Source organism: Anolis carolinensis, chromosome 3, assembly GCF_035594765.1.
Source record: "Anolis carolinensis isolate JA03-04 chromosome 3, rAnoCar3.1.pri, whole genome shotgun sequence".
NCBI lineage: Eukaryota > Metazoa > Chordata > Lepidosauria > Squamata > Dactyloidae > Anolis > Anolis carolinensis.
In genome coordinates, this window is record NC_085843.1 from 249,093,351 (window position 1) to 249,116,869 (window position 23,519).

Consider the following 23,519-nt stretch of genomic DNA (forward strand, 5'->3'; position numbering starts at 1 on the left):
CCCATTCCATACTTGTTTTCATGATTACTGCATTTCTAAGGTCATGTTCAAATGGGCTTTGTGTTAAGTAGCTAATACCCTTTTGGATTTCTGAAATGTATATTCCATTACTGATCACGCATCAGTACAAGATTACTAGAGTATATTGATTTTATTGTTCAAATAAATATCCATCTGTCCAGAAAATGCATGCAGGAATAACATCAAGTGGAAGGCATTGAAAGGAATTTCTTTCATATTACTCACTTCTATTGGGTAGTAAAATCAAAAGAATTATAACTATACCATTTAAGGCTCTTAATCAGTAGACTAAGTCACTCCATGTCTCCATTATGAAAAAAAAAAAACATGTTTTGAAGTCACTGTTACTTATTTCACTAGGAAAGGAACAAATGGAATAAGAAACCCAAAAGACCCCAAAAGATGAATCCTATTGCTGTAATAAAGGAACAATTGGATTTATGAATGTATTCTCTGTTCCCGATGAGAAAATCTAGGAGACTTTAATTGTGAATTGCATTTTACCACAGTCCTGATAGAGCGTTCAGTCGCTGGCGGTTTGAATTTTCAGCAGAAAAAGAAATGAGTCTTTCAAGAGAAACAATCTACTCCAACCCACTCAAGATTCATAGTTATGCTTAATCTGCTGCTTCTTTGGCTCATTTACAGGAAGTCTTGGCACATCATGAATGCAAAATCATTTTAATAGGGGATCCCCTGGGAACGGGAGCAAAAGTTTTAAGCATTTACAATTTTACAATGAAGTATGGCCAGCTGTTAGGAAGCCTACACTCCACTGTGGCGGCTTCCAACAAAGAAAGCATTGGCATGAATGTTTTCAGGTCAGCAATCTGTAAAGGAAGAAACCAGACAACTCAAAGAAGGAAGGACAGAATCAGTTCAAACATGGAAACAGCAGTGAGGCATAAAGTACCTGTCAAAGCCACCCTAGGCAGGGTTGCCAGTTTTTGCTTCATTTAAAAGACTGCCTGCATTTTGTAAAAATGCCATTATTTCAGATGACTACAACACCATAGGGCACTCTAACAGTAGGTTTCTGTTTCCATTTTTACCTAGCATAAATCATGGCTCAGCATGGAAAACTCTAACTTCACAACACACAAGTGAAATGAAATAACTACAGCTTCACATAATTCATTCACAGCAACCCAATGATTGCAATGTCAGAAGACAACAGTAGTACTTAACTTGTCTGTATAGGAAGATGGTCATCTTTTAAACACATGGTTTCAAACTCAAATGCAGAAAACAAGTGAAGAAGGTAAGAAAGGATGAAAGTGTGAAATCTGACTTTTTGTTTACTTTTGTTTAAGTAACCCAAAAAAGTGATAATTTATTTTGTTGTTTCAACTTGTTTTTAAAACTTACCTATCCATGTTCAAAAGTTGCTTCATAAAGGAACAGGAAGAAATTGAGATTAAAAAGAACAAGGAAAAAATAAAATTGTGAAGTCCTCTAAGGACTACTAAGGACTGAAATCTCTGTATGTAGTCATGGTGCTGCTGAATTAAGATTGCCACTTCTTTCTGCTAACAGTCCATTTTTTTTAATTGCTAGATGGTACGAGGGGAAACAGCATACTTGTTCAAATGCTTGGACTAGGTGAACCTAGTGAATTTGGATGATGTATAACAGCAATAATTTTTTGCAGATTTTTCTTTTAAAAACCACACCAAACTTCACCAATTTCTTCACAAAACAGAATGGCACTTTTACAAATGAAATTAAATTAAAAGAAATGTGAGAGAAAATGAACAGATAGATCCCTTCAGTCCTAATGAGACAGAATCTGAAATCCCTTTATCTACAGGGGTTATGGTTGATGTGATGAAGTCACCACTATTTCGAAAGGGTTGGTGTGGTGAACCCATCATTATTTATGAATGTCATACCCAATAATTTATTATTATCGATTATACAAGCTTTATTTTGTCAGCATATCTGATCAGTTATGATGAATGATTAAATTAAACTCATTTTTAACTAACATTGATGTGTATCACATTTAAAATTACTACCATCTGAGGGAAGTATCTATGCATAAACATCTAGGTTGATATTAAATATTGTTTATTTGAAGAAAAAATTGCCACATAGTGCACTGATTTAAAAATTACTGAAAGAAACTCTGCTTTACACCCATTCCTTTGTACCAGGTACAAGGTATTCCTTTGTACAAGGTATGGCTGCTTAGTAGCCCCACCAGTGATTGGAGGTACATACATTTATGAGATCCAGCTGCATGCCAATCAGTTTTCTGGCACTTTATGCTAACAATATGAACTCTCTCTACAAATTATTTATTTTTTCTTCATTAAATGTTCCACTTTTGATTATAAAATATTTAATACAGAGCTACGAATGAGGTATGTGACCTTCAGTAAGTTGTGGACAGGCTTAGAATTAGGGATATAATTACTCATTCATTTTCTCCTCCAAAGAAATAATAAGTAATTCCAACAATTTTCTTTCTGGCATAGAAAAGCAATGTTTGCTAATTTTTAGGTGGTTGTTTTACTCAAAAAATTGTATCTTCTGGATATTTCTGTGCAGAAATATTATTTTATGTGTAGAAAATGCTATTTTATATACATAAAATTCTACTTTCTGCATAAAACAACTAAATGTGAATTTTGTGAATAAAAAGTCCTGAAATGTGACTCTTATCAGGATTCTTTTTTTCTCCTAATATTAAAGAAAAATGTTTTTCAATCCATGTTTTGAATATTTTTTTAAATTTTCTTTCCATCCTTACAGAGAAGGATGCTAAGATTAAACAACCCAAGGAAAATGAATCAATTTTATATAAGATGAAATAGCCAGCAATCTTACCACATTAAAGAATATACTCTATGTAAAAGGGAAAATCTATGTTCTGCTATATCAATAAATCTATTTTCTTTAAGAGAAACTTTATACCACTTGGAATGTGTATATATTGTGCATCTTTTAATGTCTCGGCAATACCATAGTTTAAACTCGTTACCACTTCTCCCACTGTATGCCCCATTAGGAAACATTTTGTTTAATTGCTTAATTATCACACTTAGATAATGTAAATACTATATTTTGGCTGCTTTAAAGAAATCCAATTTTGTATCTTGGCACCATTTTTGAGTGTGAAGCAATTTGCAGTAAGGAAAGTGCTGTCTTCTCCTGAATGGAGCCAGAAATCTTAATAATGTTCTCATTTTATGTGAGAGCAATGCAATCTTGTGGGACTGCCAAACTGTTCAATCCTCCTTCTAATTTTACAGTCATCCTACTGAGACATTTCTAGAATCAAAGAAAATGCCAGGTGAAATGAAAAGTAATCTGCCCTCAGGAATAATTTTATATTACTGTGGTATTACCAAGGAGCCCAAGGTGGAAACATGGGCTATTGCACTTCACACTCTTATAAATTCAGAAAAATCAGCATGGTCATTATCCATCAGAACTTCCTCTCACCTTCCATCCTATATGATATAATAGTTAGCAGGCTGCTGAACTGTAAATCAGTAAGCCCTACCTAGTTAAAGTTCTCATCTATATTGTGATTTCACTAGTTCATCCACTGTTTCTCTGTCCATTTACAAAATATTGAAATTGTTAGGCAAGCAAGATTTAATGGGTTGCAAGCCCTACTGATATCATATCTCTTTGAATTATTCTAAAGTGTTAGTGTTTATTCTAAACAATGTGTGAGAAAAAGGCCTCTTCACACTTGAACATTTATCCACTTTAATCCACTTTAAATGCTGTGATTGCCTCTTGAAGAATTCTGGAGTTTGTAGTTTAGGGAGGGGCCTTTTAACTCCTCATCCAGAGAAGCCCTGGGCCTCCCTAAATGACAAACTCCAGAATTCTACAGGCAGCCGTCACAGCATTTAAAGCGGATTAAAGTGGGTAAATGCTCAAGTGTGAAGAGGCCCTGACTATTCTTCCTCTCTTTCCATGATGTAACTCCCTTTGCCCCACCCCAAAACCCTATCAGGAGAACTAGGATGAATTTGCTGAAGATTTGGGGCTGTCATAGTGAACTGCAATGAGCAGGAAAGATTTCTTTAAAACAGTGAGAGGCACCATACATGAAGGACCATCCACTCTCACTTAATGTTCTCAGTCAATTTAAAGTTATTCTATTCTGTCATGCCTATTCAAGCCATGATGTTCAAGAAATTTCATCAGCCCACCAGCGAATCCTTGGCTGAGGGGACAGAAGCAGTAGGGAGGGGGGTATTTATGGTAGGCAGGAAAATTGCTTATTTCAAGTATCCCTTATGCTCATGCAATGTTGGCTCGAACCCATCCATAATCTGAACTGTTGCCATAGCAGCATGATGGTAGTAAATCTTCATCTAAGGTATGGAATATGCTAAAATTTAATCATTTTAGTCTAAGTAGTTTGGGAAAACTCTGGTTACCAGAACGTCAGGATAAATTTCCAGCATGGAATCATTGCTGTATCACAGTTATGACATGTGGGCAGTGAAGCGACATCTAGAAAGTGACATGACTCCCATCCCAGGGTAAAACATGGTTATGAAGATGCTATTGGACTTTCACAGTAATATAATTAAACGTTTGTTAACACTCACATGATTTGCATCCCTAGAGTAACACGTGTTTATGCAATTCTTTTTGCACTGTTGCAGCCACATTATTAAATGTTTATTAACGGTTTCTCTGAGAAGATATATGAAATTTTTTGATATAAAGATATTGATGCAGTGTGTATTACAAGAGACGACTACAGCCCAATAATGAAAACTATGCAGGCAAGCAATTCATGTAACTTCAGTTTTGTAACTCTTAAAAACTCTTGTAAGTTATATGTGTATTGACTATTTGATGTTGGTTCAAGCAATTAAAAATTATATCAGTTTGGTGATTATATGTCTCATGAGAGCATTTTTGAAGTTACAGATAACAGAAGAAATTTCCTGAACTATATCATAGAGTGAAATAAGGAACTGAAAATGCTTAACCATCTCTCATTTCTTAGCAAGTGCCATCATCCTGTTCATTAAATTTTGATTCTGCACTGTGTTGTTCATTATAAATTCCATTCAGATAACACAGATTTGCAATTAATTTTTCAATGTTTTTATTCATACCACTTTCTCTATACTTTCCCCAAATCATACAAATTGTCTTTCCGTAAGAAGAAAATGAGCATAACAGGATTGATTGATGCCAGTAATATACAGTGCTGACATGGAAATAGGAGTGTTATGAAACTGCAAACAGTGATCTCCCCTCCTTTCATCATAGATTTGCATAATTCTATAATCAGGTATGACGACTCTGTATCTGTAATATGTCTACTCAATTTAGGATTATATTTATTCAAAATAATCCTTGTTTTTAGAAACCAAATCATTATTTATAATGTAAGGATATGCACCAACTTGTCATTCCATAAAAGACTAACATTTTAACAGACATAAATATGGATAGCTCTACTGATTTTAATAAGCATATTCCAATTCACAATAATAAAATCCTGTCTCCTTTTCAATCTCAGTTTACAGCAACCATGGAAGAGTAATCCTTGAAGCATATAGATATAAGGTAAAGATGGTTGGTTTTATAGTACAATCAGGCTCAATTATAAGGTTCACTTCCCTGAGCTTCTATTACAGTTTTATTGGCCAGCTTTAAGTGTTAGTAAAGCTTTTTTGTGATCACTTTTACCTCTAGGAAGAATAATAGCAAAGTATCTTATATATTAATAATGTCTATCCTAAATATGGAGCCCCGGTGGCGCAGCAGGTTAAACCGTTGACCTGAACTCGCTGACCGAAAGGTCGGTGGTTCGAATCCAGGGAGAGGGGTGAGATCCTGCTGTTAGTCCCAGCTTCTGCCCACCTAGCAGTTCGAAAACATGCAAATGTGAGTAGATGAATAGGTTCCGCTCCGACAGGAACGTAATGGCTCTCCATGCAGTCATGCCGGCCACATGATCTTGGAGGTGTCTATGAACAACTCTGGCTTTTCAGCTTAGAAATGGAGATGAGTACCACACCCCCCAGAGTCAGACACAACTAGGCCTAATGTCAGGAGAAAATCTTTACCTTTACCTTTTATCCTAAATATTTTCTGGTATACTGTTGGTTAGCCCGTGTTACAGGCCTACTGAGTCAATTCTGTGAATTAACAGAGAGTTTACTCTGTTTCATTGGCGCTATCCTAGTTAGTAATAATAATAGCATTTAGATAACTTTTTATTGCCATAATATAAAAATATTTTCTGATTTAGTAAGGTTAAACATCAAGAAATTTCTCCTGATCATATGGCTTTTCAAAACTTAGACAGGTCTTGTCTTTCAAATAGGACTTCTTATAAGTTAAAAAAGGCTCTTTGCATATACTTAGCAATACTCTTCTTTATTATTTATAGATTTTGACTTAGGACCTCATCAAATTGAGGTCCAAAGAGCAGGCAAAATTTGAGGGATTTGCCAAGCAGTGTTGTGAATCTGACAAGCAGCAGGGGAACCCATCGCCCTGGGCCACACATCACCAGCATCACCTCCTTACCCATCTCATGGGAAGAAGTGTCACCATCTAGCTTCTCCCTGTGCTCACCCCGTTTTTGTCTATGAGAACACAGGAAGCCTCCCGTGTTCTCTGGGCAGAGTTCTAGGGTGCTACCAGGATGCTGGAAGCAGTGAGCCTTGCCAGAAGTAGCCTTGTGTTGTTTGATGGGCTTTGGCAGGCTCTGCCCTTCGAGCATCCTGGAAGCATCCTACAATGCTGAAAAACCTCAATGTGATGAGATCCTAAGTATACCAATGTAGTTCCATATCAGGTATCCCAAGACTTGTTGTTGTGTGCCTTCAAGTTATTTTCAAATTATGATTACCTTAAACCTTGAAATGAATCCATCCATTCTGCCTCAGGTGAAGATGTGCAATGACTTCTGTAGGGTAGCTGAAGCCTTAAGGCATTTATAGGGTTCCAGTCTTTATAAAATGCTGTGATCCTTTGAGAAAATTGTGTGCTGCATCTTCTTTTTTCAAAAAGGAAAGCTTTTCCCTTTATTCTGATCAAAACAAAGCTACATTTCTGTTTATGGACTTTTGTAAATAGGCCATGTGCTTTCTACAATGCAGAAACTGAATGTGTGTGAACTGAGGTACAGTCTGCTAACCCAATAACTGACAGAAGTCCACAAATTGGCATGCTGGGAAATAACTTCAGAGCAACCATCTAAAGCCTCATTGCTCCTCCACTGTATTAAAAGATTGTGCCAGCTCCCTGTATCCACCAAATGTAGCATTTCCCATAAATTATTGTCTCCCGCTAATTCTAACAAGGATTTCTGGCTGGAGCAAACTAAATCATTGCATGGTGTAAAGTAATTAGACTAGGAGAATGATTCGTAGTTACCTCAGTAACCTTCTGCTAATCTGCAGGGTCTTTAAAAATCAAGCTGAGATCTCACTACAGACCCAATGCAAATGAAAGAATATTTAAATACTAGGCTGATTACACATAAGAAGGGATGAGAGCTGTGCAGTAACAATTCTAAACCCGCTTCAAGATGTCAAATAACCTTTGTGACATATCAAAGGTCTACAGGACACAAAGCAAGCAAAAGCTTTTCTAATTCCGTATAATAGCATTAAAGCTGAAATGAAAGCTATTTCCAGGCTGTAAAGTAATGTTTTGGTAATATCATTATATTATCCTCAAAGGATGAATTCAGATCAGAAAAGGAACCCAAGATTTGTAACACAAGGCAGAATTGGATCAAGCAAGACATAGAAGAAGGTCAAATCCATGAGAAATGAATTTCTTCTACTTTACCTAAGGTTTCGATATGTTACTAAACTAATAACAAAAGGTGAAAGGATTAAAAAATAACCCTTCAAAGGTATGCATCTATATATTTCCAGAACACATAAAGAAATATAGTAGATTCCTCTAGTGGCAACTAATAACTGACTTGTTGGATGGGTGTTGATCCATGCTAGGACATAGTTTAATCATCAAATGGTTATCCAAGGTTTTGTACTCAATACCCACAGAGGTACAAGGTTCAGCACCTTGGACAGTGCCTGTACATTTCAGACTAAACCCCAGAACTGATTTACTTCCCTTCCCTTATTTCTTTTCAAGAAAAGAAATGCAACAATGGTTCATCATTTATTAAAGCCAAGATGATTTAGCCCTTTTGAATCCCATAGGAAGATAAAGGCAGAATATAAAATAAATAAACAAATAAAAGTTGTATAAGATTTTCCCCAATATCAACACTTGATTCTTATGGAAACAAGTGTAATATGATTATAAAAGCATTCTGTTGAAGTAATGTGGTCTTGATGCATTTATGATTGGGAATTATCGCAATTGTAATGGTTCCATCGGATGCCAAACACAGCAGGATTGCTCATCCATGCAATGCTTTCATATTCCATGTAATCCTTCAAAACTGTACCTCAAAGTGCACTGTAGGGACACAAATCTGGGTATTTTTTATCCTCATGGAGAATAAAAAATGATCCCTGCATTTAACTTCCCATTGGGAAACAGTACAAAGATTTTTTGTTCTGTTCCATTATTCAAGTGCAGGCCAAAAGGGGGGAGCTACACAGAGAAGGATAGTCCATTTTACAGGTGGGACGGGGCGGGGTTTGAAGAAATAAAACTATTTCCCCCTGTTTTCCTGTTATTCCACCACACATGTTGTTGTTTGGAAACAACTCTTGTTTATGACATGTGACTGGGGAAAAAATATCCAGTGAAAATGGGGAAAATGGTTTTCCTCCTTCAACCCCCTCCTGTAAATGGACTATCCTTCTCTGTCTAGAGCCCCCTTTTGGCCTCTGCCCAGACAATAGAACTGTGCCAGATTACTATTCTCTCAAATTTCAATTACTATTACTATATGCATTATCAATTACTATTCATACTTCAGGAAATATTGAACTGCACAGAAATATGAATGGATTTTCTGCACAGAAAAGAATGCAATTTCCTGCATAGTGTTTTCTGTGCTGGAAAAAATATACTTATTTCTTTTCATCATGGTTTCCACAGCATTCAAAAACTTTTTCTTTGGCTGGAATGTCAATAATAATTTCTTCCCATCCCTTTAGCAGTGGAAGGCAAAGCCTACCATTCAACTGGGGGCGGCGGGGCTGGTGGTGGCATTTCCTCATCTTGTAGCTGTTGGAGGACAGGAGTGGCATCCTTCTAGCAATTCCCTTGGTGGAATTGTCAGATATGTCACACAAAATGTCCCAGGTCCATAAACTAGCCTTCTGCCTCAGATATATTAAATGACCATTGTCCCACTGTAAGTGTTGGAGAAGGCTTCAACACTTTCATATCTCAGGCAGGGTTCATTTTATCCTTAAATGGTAAAATCTCAAGGACCAGCTTTGTGTAATCTTACAATCCACACCATACCCAAGATGATTTTGATATCAAACACATAGGTAAAGGTAAAGTTTTCCCCTGACGTCCAGTCATGACCGACTCTGGGGGTTGGTGCTCATCTCCATTTCTGTAGACATCTCCAGGTCATGTGGTCAGCATGACTGCATGGAGCGCCGTTACCTTCCCACTGGAGCGGTACCTATTGATCTACTCACATTTGCATGTTTTCGAACTGCTAGGTTGCTCATTCCGCTCCCGGGATTTGAACCTGGGACCTTTGGGTCTGCAAGTTCAGCAGTTCAGTGCTTTAACACACTGTGCCACCAGTATATGTGTTTATTACCAATATATGTGACACTTTTTCATACAGACAGGTCTTGCATTCAAAAGGTCTGCAATCTAAATTTTGGCAATGGAAGAAGCAACAAAATGTTCTGAGAGAACATAAGAGGAAATATATTCATAGCTATATGGAAGGAAACCAGCTTGAAATGTGCTCTCTGTCAAAAACATCTGTAAAATACCTTTATAGCTATAGATGAATGCTAGAAATAAAAGGTTTATAGATTCAAACATCATTTTTATGGGATCCTTTCAAGGTGCCAAATATATGAACCTCTGTCTTATAACTCTCTGTTGTTATCTTTCAGAAATAATTCAAATGGTAAACCTCTATGCAGTAACATTTGAAAGCTTGCCACCTGGCATTGATAACTACATGGAGAAGTCACTTCTTCAAGCTTGCAACTGGGTAAGTGTTGTGTCTCACACAAGAAAAAGTAACTTTGTATTTAGTAGTGTTCTCCTGAATGGCATTCAAGAAGATATTAATGATATTGATGATATTCACAATAATAGCCATGGTCAGAGGGCTATTACATACTGGTCCTCAAATTCAGGCCATTCAACAGCCTGTTGTGAAGAATTTGCATGGCACGTTGCAGATAAAGTGCTTTGAATGCGATTTCCTGCTTCTTGGCAGGGGGTTGGACTGGATGGCCTATGAGGTCTCTTCCAACTCTACTATTCTATGATTCTATGATTCTAAGTTGCTCAGATCCATTCTGACTTGGATGCTATTATTGGTCCATAAGGTCATGAAGAGTCAGAAGCAACTGAATGAATAAACAACAACAACAGCATAGTGATTAATCACAAAAACAATATGTAATTATATATTGTGAAATATTTATTTCTAATTACAAATAAATGAAATTTTGTCTTGAAGCATGGTGTAGCATGGGTAACAGCCTTAATATAACAACAGTATAGTACATTGCTACATTTTGCGACAGTATGCATAAAAAGCCAACATCAGTGTGAAGGTTGAGATTGCTTCTTTCTCACCAGATCAGAAATTCTCAGAGCAGAAATGAAGAAAAAAGAGAAAGAAAGGATGGAGAGAGAGAAAGAATGAAAAAATGAAAGAAGAAAGAGAGGAAGGAAGGAAGGAAGGAAGGAAGGAAGGAAGGAAGGAAGGAAGGAAGGAAGGAAGGAAGGAAGGGGAGAAAGAAATGAAAGGAGAAAGAATGGAAGAGTAGAGAGAAAGAATGAAAAGAGAAAGGAAAGGAGAGAGGCCCCTTCTACACTGCCCTATATCCCAGATCTGATCCCAGATTGTTTGTTTATCCCAGATTATATGGCAGTGGGGACTCATATAATCCAGTTTAAATAAGATAACCTGGGATCAGATCCTGGGATATAAGGACAGTGTAGAAGGGGCCAGAGAGAGAGTGAGAGGAAGGAAGGAGAGAGAGGGAAATAAAGGAATGGAGGAGAAAGATAGGAGAGAAAGGAAGAAAGGAAGGTAATCAAAGTAATCACAGAAAAATAGGTGATCCTGAAAGATTTAAATGTTTAAATAAAATTTCACATTCATATTGAGATTTTTATTTCAAATGTGAAAAATTAATATTAAAATTAGACTATAGGTATTTACATCAGCTTTAAAAAAGAAAAGAAAATACTATTTAGATGATAGAGAGAGATTAGGAGAATGTTTATATTTCATGTTTTCAAAATGTTTCTAGTAGTATGACCTGCAAATAAACTAGGAATGGGTTACAGACAGAGGTAATTTCGGTTCTATTGATCATAAAAGGTTTGGTGGACTGGATAATAAACTGGATAATAAACACATGTTACTTTATGGACAGAAGCTGTTCCTTGCATACTGTATATAATCTCTTGATGTTCTAAGTGTGCTTCCAGGTAGGTGTGCTTAGAATTCCAGCATCATACAATAATTCACTTTTAAGAAAAGAACATAAAGGCAACTGCCACCAGTATTTTCTTAAGTTTCTTCAATATATATATATATACACTGGGAAAACAGCTGAATGCACAGAAGTTAAGCAAATGAAAATGGAAACAAAGCTAATGATAATGTACCTTAATATAAATGCTGGATTGTTCTTGTTTTTAGCTTACTATATTTTATATTCTAAAACAGGTTCCTATGACATAATATGGTATAGTTATGAAAAGCAGTAATTAAGTTCCCTTCTATACTGCCCTATATCCTGGGATCTGATCTGCTTATCCCAGATTATATAGTAGCGGAGACCAATATAATTCAGTTCAAAGCCAACAATCTGGGATCAGGTCCTGGGATATACGGCAGTGTATATCCAGCCTAAGTTAAATTAATGAAGATTTAAATTAATCTTAATTAGCAAGTCTCTCATAAATGCAGAATGACTGTATCTATAGATTGATATTAAATACAGAAGGCTAATTAGCATTACACTGTTTTACTACACATAACCACAGTGAACATAATGTCCACTGTGCATGGGCAAGTTCTCCTGCATAAACTATTGGTTTCATGCATTATAACAATTATAGATATGGAGCTAGGATCTCCTTAAAAGCAGCATTTTGTGGATATAAAGCCATCTGAATTTTAGTTGCTCATTTTATTGAAGTAAATGGGGCATCTTCTTTTTCGCAGCGTCAAGCCACAGTGCAAAGTTCTATTTAATTAATCACTAACTCAAGGTATTCCTGGCACCAATCTCAAAAAGCCAAAAAGTACTGAAATTTCAAACCAGGAATCAACACAGAGATATTGCATCATTAAAAGCATTACTGTTCCTCTCAGCTTCTGTTCTCTCATTACTGTTCCTCTCACCTTCCCGGGCTGTGGCGCAGGCGAGAGAGCAAGCCAGCTGCAATTAACTGCAATGAATCACTCTGACCAGGAGGTCATGAGTTCGAGGCCTGCTCAGAGCCTATGTTTGTTTGTCTTTGTTCTATGTTAAAAGGCATTGAATGTTTGCCTATATGTGTAATCTGATCCGCCCTGAGTCCCCTCCGGGGTGAGAAGGGCGGAATATAAATGCTGTAAATAAATAAATAAATCACACCAATATAAATTAGGCTTGTGCATTTTGACTGATCCTCAATCCGTTTCTGCTGGCCGAATTCTGGGAGACCCGTGGATCCATTTTCACGCACCTCCTAAAAATAGGAGGATTGCTGAATAGCCGTTTCTGGTCAGCAGGTAAAAGATTCAGAAAAATCCAGCCCATTGGCAGGAATGGGGAACTTACAAGGCTCCCCTTTCCATTCCTGGGATCCTTTCCTTTCTTCTCTTCATGGCAGCCTGGGTTTGAGCGATGGTGTTAAGGAATTATCCTTCCTGAGGCCCTTTCCTATCTTCCTTTCAAGGGACTCTGGGTTTAGAAGAATGGGTTAAGGAAGCACCCCTTCTGGGACCCGTTCCTATCTTCCTTTCAAGAAAGTCTGGGTCTGAAGTACGGGATAAAGGAAGCACCTCTCCTGGGACCCGTTCCTATCCACCTTTCAAGGGCATCTGGGTTTGAAGAACAGGGTTAAGGAAGCATCCTTCCTGGGACCCTTTCCTTAGACACAGCTAGCGTAAGACATGTCATGGCGTTCTTCCATTCTGATTGACTCAAGAGTCAGGGCTCACAAAGAAACCCCACGTGAGCAGCACACAGCAGCCACTCCATGCCACATGGTGCCAAATAGGGGAGGAGGAGCTGTGACTGTTTGCCACGTGGTCCCATAATGGATGAAAAACATGATGGCTGAGCCCTTACCATTACAGCCATCTAGCCAAACCAAACAAGCCAAATTAGCCAAACGGAATCTGTGCACAAGCCCACTATAAATGTATCTCAGTAATGGGAGAGGTTGTGACAGCTTCCATGTTACAGATTAGAAGAACACATAATTTCATCTGAAGCTGTTAAATAGCCTAATCTAAATTTTCTGCTAACTAACTGAATTTGTTGTCCAAACTCTAAAGGTGCTTCCAGATGAACATGTTGTAGCTGCGATCAGCAGTATCTAAATTAGAACATTCAGTCTCAAGTTCTGCTTCAATTTGTTAGTATGATTAATGGGCTTCAGAACTGTCATCCCACCTTCCCTTGTCACTATATGCATCTTGTCTTGTTTTGATGCAAATGGTCTAGATCTTTAAAAATTGGAGAAATTTAGTAGAATTTTTCTTCTGGCACTAATTTCTCTGAACATATATAAACCCCAAGGAAGCTATATTTAACCTTGGTTTATAAGTACTGATATTCTTTGCTATTTATTTATTATTATATTTAGATTTCACAATTCCTCTAAAGATCTCATGGAAACAAACACTCTCTCACACACAACATGGTCCAAATCCTGTTGATTATTAAATTGTGAGCAAACACATAATTCGCATTGAATTAACGAGTCGAGTCTAATTAAGCCTGCCAACAGAATTCAGGCTAACCCACTCCCACCCCCCATTGCTAAGCACAATGATAAATGACATAGTGCCATTAGTTGTTGAATACTCAATAACCAATAATATTTATCAATTATGTCTATCTACAACATAAATCTCAAAACGCGCACACACAAAGCAAGTTAAAAACTTTTATTTGCCAGCAGGCATTTGGAAAAGGATAATGGCCATGCCTCTGGGCAGGTTGTGGGTGGGTTCTGGGGGGAGATTTAAAGGAGCCCCTGGTGGCACAGTGGGTTAAATGGCTGAGCTGCTGAACTTGCTGACCAATAGGTCGCCCATTCAAATCTGGGGAGCGGGGTGAGCTCCCACTGTTAGCCGCAACTTCTGCCAACCTAGCAGTTCAAAAACATGCAAATGTCAGTAGATCAATAGGTACCACTTCGGCAGGAAGATAATGGCACTCCATGCAGTCATGCCAGCCACATGACCTTGGAGGTGTCTATGGATTACACCAGCTAAGAAATGGAGATGAACACCACCACCACCTCAAGTCATGACTAGACTTAATGTCAAGCGGAAACCTTTACCTTTACCTTCTGTGTCTTTAAAATGCATTTTAATTATATTTATTATGTTTCAACTGTATTTTTAACCAGGCACACAGTACTATTTAATTATATTTAATAAATTTTTTGCTTTGTTTTAGATTGATCGAAGTGTGTGGTTTTTAGCTGCTTTGATCCACTTGAGGAGAAAGGCAGAGTATAAAAATAACAACAACAACAACAACAACAACAATTTCTTCCTTTTTTCACTCAAAAAAGTAGACAGGGATGCCATAATTTAATTTCTATATACTCTGGTAATTTATATAGATGCTGTTTCTGAGCTACATTGAGGCCACACAAGGCTGTCCTAAGCCACCTCTGCAGCAGAACAGTGGCACAACCGCCCAGCTGTGATGAAACCAGTTCAGCAGGGCTCGCCATGGGCTCTGTTTCTCACCCTTCCTGCACCCCAACCCCCCCCCCCCCAACACACACACACACACACGCACACACACTTACTGGTGGTGCATACTCTTTACTTCCTGATTCTTCATCATTCAGGGAGCAATGGAACTTTGGCAGAGTAAGCTTCCTCCCCTCCTCCAAAGCTCCTTTGCTTCCTGAATAGCTGGCTAGGAACAACAGCAACAACACATAGGAGGTGAATTTTAAGCCACAACAGTGGGGCAGATACTTCCCAGGGCCATTTGGACCACTGCTTCTTTAACTGTTAGTCCAACCTCAAATGGGGTCCCCTTAGCTAATGTTAGGGTCCCATAAATTTGGCAACAGTAAAGGTTTTTTGAATGTCACCTACTGGATATTTTAGATATTTACACAAATCTGTTGTATAGTGTTATAGACTCTGCAGGAGAAGTTTCAACTGTACTTCATAAAAAAGAAAAATCAGCCTGTTCAGCAAGCTTTACAAATGCTGAATTGTTATAAGTAAATGCTTGATTTCATATACTTTTTATACCTATATACCTGGCATCAAGGTATACAGTCAACCCATACAATCTACTCCAAACACTTAGGTCCTCTGAGGGACGGCTACTCCAAGCAGCTAGAACATGACTGGTGCCTGTCACCCAGAGGACCTTTTCATTGGCCGTGGAATGACCAGCTGGAAGAGCTCCAACAGTTAAAAGAGCTATTGAAATTTTTTAAACCATCTAAAGAACTATCTCTTCCAGCATGCCTACCCAGCTAGTTTTAAGCATGAATTTTAAACTCATGTCCTGTTTCATCCCTGTTTTGTGCATTTTAATATGTATTTTTAAAATTATGTTTTAATATATATTTTTCATAGAAATACATTCTAATATGTGTATTTGTAGTATTTTTTTTACACTATGTGTTTTAATTATTCTGTAACCCGCCTTGTGCCACGAGGAGTGGTTGGTAAGAAATAAAATTATTGTTGTTGTTGTTGTTGTTGTTGTTATTTTAAAATTTCCCAAACCAAATGTGGTCCTGGGTGGGAAGGTTTAAGAAACCATGATCTAGACAATGACTACAGATATGTGCTGAATCCAGATTTGTTCCAGGTAAGTTTTACACCAAGCTAAACTACTCAGTGTAGATGAGTCTAAACGAGCTTGATAAACTACCAGTAAACGTTTCAAAGGAAAGCAATGGCAAACCTCCTCTGAATAAATCCAAGAGAGTACTATGATAGGGTTACCATAACTCAGTGTCAACATGAAGGCATATAACAACACAATCAGAGTTCAATTAAGCGTATTATCACTGGATGTACAATATGATATAGTATCTACTGTGGTCCTAGTTTAAACTCATTGATAATTGAAAAGCTTAAGGCAAAACAACCTTTTGTGCATAGGTGAAAAACAGGGCCCCAGGTGTTCTGAACAATCTACACAGTTGAAAGAAAATACCCAAGAATAATCAGGCTCATCCAAGCAATGAACAAATGTAGACACAGGTGGGTTAAACAGATGGTCTCCTACATATTGCAGGTGCCAAAGTGAATTGGATTCAATTTGACAGCACACAAATATGTATGTGCACTGGATTTAACACTGGTGTGTATCCTGAAGAATTCACTTGGTATAGATGCACAGAACATACATGAAACACACTAAAGAAACAGCTGCAACAGTTCAAAAGCATAGACAATTGTTTATAAACTCTGAATGCACAGGAAATAAATCATGCTTAATTTTAAACATTCAAAATGGCAAAGAAGTATCATAGTAGAGATAGTACTGTTTAAACTAAAATCATGGTTCCCAGCTTACCTCAAAAGAAGCAATGTAACATAAGCACCTGTACCTCAGGACATGCAGGAAAAATCTCCATATAGAATCACAGTGGAAATCACACAAGGCAGGTTAATCTTTTGGATTCCAGTTCCCATTATCTGTTTGCCGTCTGACTGGAAGACTCTAGGAATTTTGTTTCAAAATGCTACTTTTCCAAACTCTGGGCTGGTTTATCCAGCTCAGCATTATCTACATTGACTGGCAGTTCTCCAGAATTTCATGCTCAGCAGTGAGTACAGTCCTTCCCTTTGATACCTAAACTGACTGTTTTAATTCCAAGACTAAGCATGACAAAAATAGTATATAGCATGACCCTCCAATTTGTAAGGGCTATATTCTTAGACTTTACATGAAAACACAAAAGTGTAGATAATAGCAAAACCCATTGAAGTGAAGGACTTATTGTCAAAGAATAGTGTACAGCCACACTGAGTGACCTAGAAAATGTCTAGAATGCACATATTTTGTTGGATAAATGAAACTACAGATATTGGTTGTGTAGATATGGAGTAGTATTGTAACTATGCAGCAGTTTGCCACTGGAGAAAGGTATCCAATTTTACCTTCCATGCTTGCAAATTTTGCCATCCTAACTGCACTTTGATGTTGCTTGGCCTCAAATACCTTGTCTGTGAAATGTTGGAGTGAGCACCTACCATGCATTAAGGTAAAGATAAAGGCTTTCCCCTGACATTAAGTCTAGCCAATGTCCAACTCTGGTGATTGGTGCTCATCTTCATTTCTAAGCCAAAGAGCCAGCATTGTCCATAGACACCTCCAAGATATTGTGGCCAGCATGACTGCATGGAGGACTGTTATCTTTCCACCAGAGCGGTATCTATTAATCTACTCACATTTGCATGTTTTGAATTGCTATGTTGGCAGAAGCTGGGGATAACAGCGGGAGCTCACCCCACCCCCAAGATTTGAACCGCTGACCTTTAGGTCTGCAAATTCAGCAGCTCAGTGGTTTAACCTGCTGCACCACCGGGGCCATTCATTACCACTGAGTATTCTGGCTAGAACTGATATTTGCTTAAAGAATCTTGTGGCTGTTCTTCACAGAGACCTAGAGGTATAATCCCATGTGTCCACACATGCACAATTACTCATGCACACACACACCAACAGAGGATATCCTGTGACAAATACATGTGGGTAGTACATAGCACTAAATGAAGGTTACAGGATTTTAAACATCCATATTATAGCCAACTTTCCTTAAGATGAATTATGCCAAGTAAAACAGAGCAGACATTTTGCTGGCTAAGTACTCTGGTTTTTCATGCATGCTTTGGACTTAGAATTATCTGCTTACTATAAACGAAGTCTGACAGCATCATGAGTTTGGTACTACTGGTGTCCAAACCTTCACTTGTTTGGGGCTGTACTGGGAAGTTAGGGTGGGAAGAAAGAGATATGTACTTCACATTTGTATCTATATAGCCATTGATACACTTAAAGAATTTCCCAGCCAACAAAGACTCTCAGGGTAATTAATGAATAAAAACCAAGTAAAACAATACATAGATAAGAACATTTAAAAAAAAACACATTAAAATCTCTTTTAAGAATTCCTAAACACATACTTTTCGGCAAGACTTATTTTTTCCGGACAGGCCATCTTTTGAAAGAATGAATCCGCGACTACTGCTGCATGCTGCTCTTGTCTGAGCTCTGAGACTGTTTCTTTATTCCTCTCCTGAGACTTCAATGGATTTGATTCAAGCACCATTGAACGTGATGCTGTATTAATTGCCCTGGAGGGTAGCAGGCCCTTTGAACTGTGGCTGTGAGTGATATTTTGCTGTAAGACATGTGTCAGCACTTGGCTGGTTAACTCTGGGGCTGGGTTGTATGGCATGCTGAGACCAAGTATCTGGAAAACTACTTTGCATCCTAATCTTACATCTGTTTTCCATCACACTGTGAGATTGACTGGCCATTCTATCTGAGAAGTGTCATTCCAGAATCATAAGGGTTTATGTATATAATGTGTCTGTAAACTCTCTCATGTTTCAAACATACACATACGCAGAGCATATTCAAAGAATATTAAGGGTTTTCTAGCATTTCTCACAATTCTCAAGAGCAAAGCCATGCACAAGTGATGAGGTGACAGAATGGACTAAGGTGATACCCTTCAACCTTTGGAGAAACAGTCTGAACATGAGTAAGATTTCATCATTCTGATACCATGTAAAATTAAATCTGTATGTATATAGGCCTTTACAGTTTTGAAAGATGGTTATCTTACTGTTGTGGTGCTCAGGGACCATCTGTATATCTCACATTTTATGTGTGTATGTATATTTATTTGGTAAACCTGCAGCATGCATTGTGATTTTGGCAAATTCTTTGGAGAAAATAGTTCAGTGGTAACTGCATTAATTATACAATGTAAATGCTTTCCTTAGCACTGATGACACAATGCTCAAATATATCCCTAAACCAACAGCCCTTTTAAAGACATCCTATCCCTTTGCATGGCATGTGGGGTTTTTTTTTTTTTTAAAAAAAAAAATCCAAATGGCACCCCTCATAAAATATTTAACAGGGGATGCATCCCATTGGGAAGATCTTTTGTACAAGGCTAATTTAAATGAATAGAAGTTCCCAAAGCTGTGCTGTGAGGAACATTTCAGCTGGTTGTTCTCCATAAGACAATTCTGGTTTTATGTAATTAAGAGTAGTTGTGATCTTTTCTATGAGATGATTATATGAGGATGCTTCATGTCAGGGTGTCTGCACACAAATTCATGGTCCATATCCTGATCTTTTAAAAATTGTTTAACTCAAAGGATAAAAGATGAGTAAGATGGCATAAAGTGGAAGTATGTGCTAAGTGTGAGGCCAGATCTTTACTGTGGTTTGACACCACTTGAACTGCCATGGCTCAGTGGAATCCTGGGAATTGCAGATTGACAAGGTCTTGAGCCTTCTCTGCCAAAGAGTGGTGGTGACTCATCAAACTAGAAGTCCCAGGATTTCTTAGCATTGAACCATGGCAGTTCAATTGGGGTCAAATTTCTACAGTGTAGATGCACTCATAGAGGCGTAAACAGTGGATATGCAAGTCAGACATACGGTCAGCCAGTTTCATAACAATGTTGCCATGGGCTCTATTCTTAACTGGAATACATCATTTAAGTTATAGGAAAAGTCTCTAATCTTTGATTTAATCTAAACTATGAGTCAATCACATAATTACATAATACCAAGAAATCCTATTTGATGTTGGAAGCACATAAAACTCTAGTAATGTACTTATAAAAGTGTTCCATAAGAACAAATGCTTCCTTTTCCTGGCTTCCCAATTGCAACCATACAAAATCCAACTCATGACCATTTGGACTGGAAGAAAGAGTTATAACTGCATTCCATTGTATAGAAGGAGAAAAGGCATTATGCCATGAATTATTGAAACCTCCTTAAACACATTTAAGAATCTACTCATACAGGTGGTGCTGATATAAAATTCCAAAATAATTTGTAATTTTTGAACCACTTTGATCTGACATTAATCTGGTATCAACAATGATAAAAAAATTACATTTCTGTTCACGTATGATTATGATATTTTGATTTCTTTGTTCTAGATCTTTTTAAAATAAGAAAACAGCAAGCTAGAATTTTATTTCTGAACTTTGGCCAATCAAAGTAATGGAACACTACATGGAAATTAATGTTTTAAAGCTTTTATGTGGAATTTAACAATGTTCAATAAAATTCTTAAAATCTGAAGACTTTCATCTGCTAAACTTTCTAACTAAACCATCATTTAAAAATAACATATACTTTATAGCTACAGATTGAAACTAGCTGGAAACTATATTTATAAATAATAGTAAATAAGAGTAGTCACATTGGTTATAAAGCAGTTTGTGCTCAGGGACATAAATATTTCTCACCTGTAAGTACCAAGAGATTGAATACAACTTAGGCATGTTATCACTTGCTGCTAACCTTGAGTGCATCTATATTGTACAATTAATGCAGTTTGACCCCTTTAATTGCTTGGCTCAGTGCTAACTAATCAGAAACATTGTAGTTTTACAAAACCTTTAGTCTTTCCTGACAGACAGTGGTTCTATACAGACACATATTTCAGCTTTGAATCGTTATGTAACATACTGATTCAGGTCTGCATTGTGGCCACAAAGGAGTGCTATCAGTGTCAACTGCCTTTGTGGTGAGACAGCAGCCCTATAAACACTTAGCCAGCTGTATTGAAATTGGTTCAACATGGCTGGGATTCTACACATATACATACACACACACACACACAGCACTTCTAGCTCAGCCATATGGCAGGACCAGGAAGTACACAGCCCAGAATTCAAGAAAATGTGGTTTTCTGGTTTTTTGTGGGTTTTTTTTGGGGGGGGGTGAATTAGGATGTTAGGTGGTAGGAGGGACAGCTACCTCATCTCCCAGGCTGTCTGAGCCTGGGGAGCATGCAATGGCTGTGGGCATAGGGATCCAGGATCCAGCATAGGGATCCAGGATCATTGTCTCCATTGACCTAACACAGGATAAGGTCTGAATTCTGCTCTAGGATCCAGACCTTCCCTGCCTTTTTAAACCCATGGTACAGCTGCATTAAAGGTTAATTTACATCAGCCTGCATGCAGTGTATGGACACATGCAGGCTGATGTGAACCCCACAATGCATTAAATGGCAGCATAAAAACACCCAAAAATGATTGTCACCTAACTACAAGTCCCAAGCTTCTTTAGGATTGAGTCATGGCAGTTGAAGTGGGATCAAACTGCATTGATTTTGTCAGGGGATGATGGGGTTCAGAGTGGATTCCAAAAACATCATCCCGGTCTCACCTCCTTCTCCAGACTGTCTTCCCACGTGGATAAACAGCACTGGTCAAACACACTCCAGCAGATGAGGGTTCAGTTGTAAATCAACAGCTATAAATCTTTATTTACATGACTATATACAAATAGAGCAATTCAGTCCTTCCTCCGTGAGTGCTCACGCCGAAGCAACTCACACACACACACAAGAAACTCCTCTGCATTCCACAGTCCGAGAAGGATGTCCCGGTCAAAACAAACTTGACCCCATTGGTCCTGTGATACGTCAGTCATAGCAGGTTCTCATTAACTCCATAACTACTGGAATGCCTTGCCGAAAACTAACACAGAAGGCATTTCTAACAACCCAGATTGATTTTAACATTTCACAATACACAATACCCTGACAGATTTTACAGTGTAGATGCATCCCTTGTGTATACCAACATTCAGACAAATTTCTCAAAGATTGCAGTCTGGAATTTAATCATATACCCTGTTTCCCTGAAAATAAGACATCCCCAAAAAATAAGACCTAGTAGAGGTTTTGCTGAATTGCTAAATATAAGGCCTCCCCCGAAAGTAAGACCTAGCAAAATTTTTGTTTGGAAGCATGCCCGGCGCCCGTCAAACAAAGCACCATAGCATGCAGTATTGGTAAATGTACATACCAGTTATATATGGAAATAATGGTAGTAACAAGAAATTATTGACAGGAGTCAGAGTTTGTCTGGTTTGGTTATGTTAGTTTATGATGACAACTACTGTACAGTATAGAATATATGTTCATTTTTTTTTGTTCAACAATAAATGTGAATTCTTCTTCATGGAAAAATAAGACATGCCCTGAAAATAAGACCTAGCGCATCTCTGGGAGTAAAAAATAATATAAGACACTGTCTTATTTTCGGGGAAACACGGTAGGCATCGAATTGCTGCCATTATTGTACGCCGCCCTGAGTCCCTTGGGGTGAGAAGTGCAGAATATAAATATTGGAAATAAATAAATATATATATATATCTATTGTGTATTCCAAGGCGATTGTGAAATACATCCATAGTTCATTACTCCACCAGATTAGCCAATTCTTTGATTAGTTCCAAAACTGTTGTTATGGTTGAGCCTTCGGGCTCCGTAATAGAAGAAGGGGTCATAAGACTCCTCGAGAGTCAGACTCTTTCGAGGAGCGTGAAAGAAAACGGCTCTGGGATTTGTTTACAGACCCGACAGATGAGGACTCATTTGAGGGTTTTTCTGAGGGTTTGGAGGAAGAGATGGCCAGCTCGGAGGAGGACGACATGGAATGGACTCGTGTGAGGGAGGATTTGGGTGTTGGGGAAACAGGCAATGAAAGCATGGGAGGTGATTGGCGGGTTGCAGGATCAGACCCATGGACTGGCTGGAGGGATGGAGCGGGATCCACAGCTGGGGATGCTGTGGGGCGTAGTCAAAGGTGCTTAAGCTCTGATGAGGATGATGATGTTGGGGCGCCTGGAATTGGGATGGCAGCTGACAGCGATGATGAGCTTGAACTGGGATAAAATGGGGTTTGGGACCAATGTCTAATTGCGTTGGGCAAGGTAATCTGGACGGACGCTTGGGCTTTTGTTGGGGAACTTCCTGAAGACGGGTGTGATTCGTTACTGGATACGTAAGTTTACCAAGGACACTGGGCATCGACGGCGGGAGGAACTGTGCGGGGTTTTTCTCTGTGCAACTTGTGTTTAATCTCGATAGCTTGGACCTCCGTCGTCTTTTTGACGGGCAATACCTAC

General features: G+C 38.2%; 1 long non-coding RNA gene across 1 annotated transcript; it reads left to right on the forward strand.

Annotated features, from left to right (window-relative positions):
- Nucleotides 1–3,933: 3,933 nt before the first annotated feature.
- LOC134297833 (uncharacterized) lies at nt 3,934–16,144 on the forward strand. Its single transcript, XR_010004714.1, has 3 exons — nt 3,934–5,577; nt 10,044–10,144; nt 15,681–16,144. It is a non-coding gene; the product is annotated as an uncharacterized LOC134297833 (long non-coding RNA).
- Nucleotides 16,145–23,519: the final 7,375 nt, after the last annotated feature.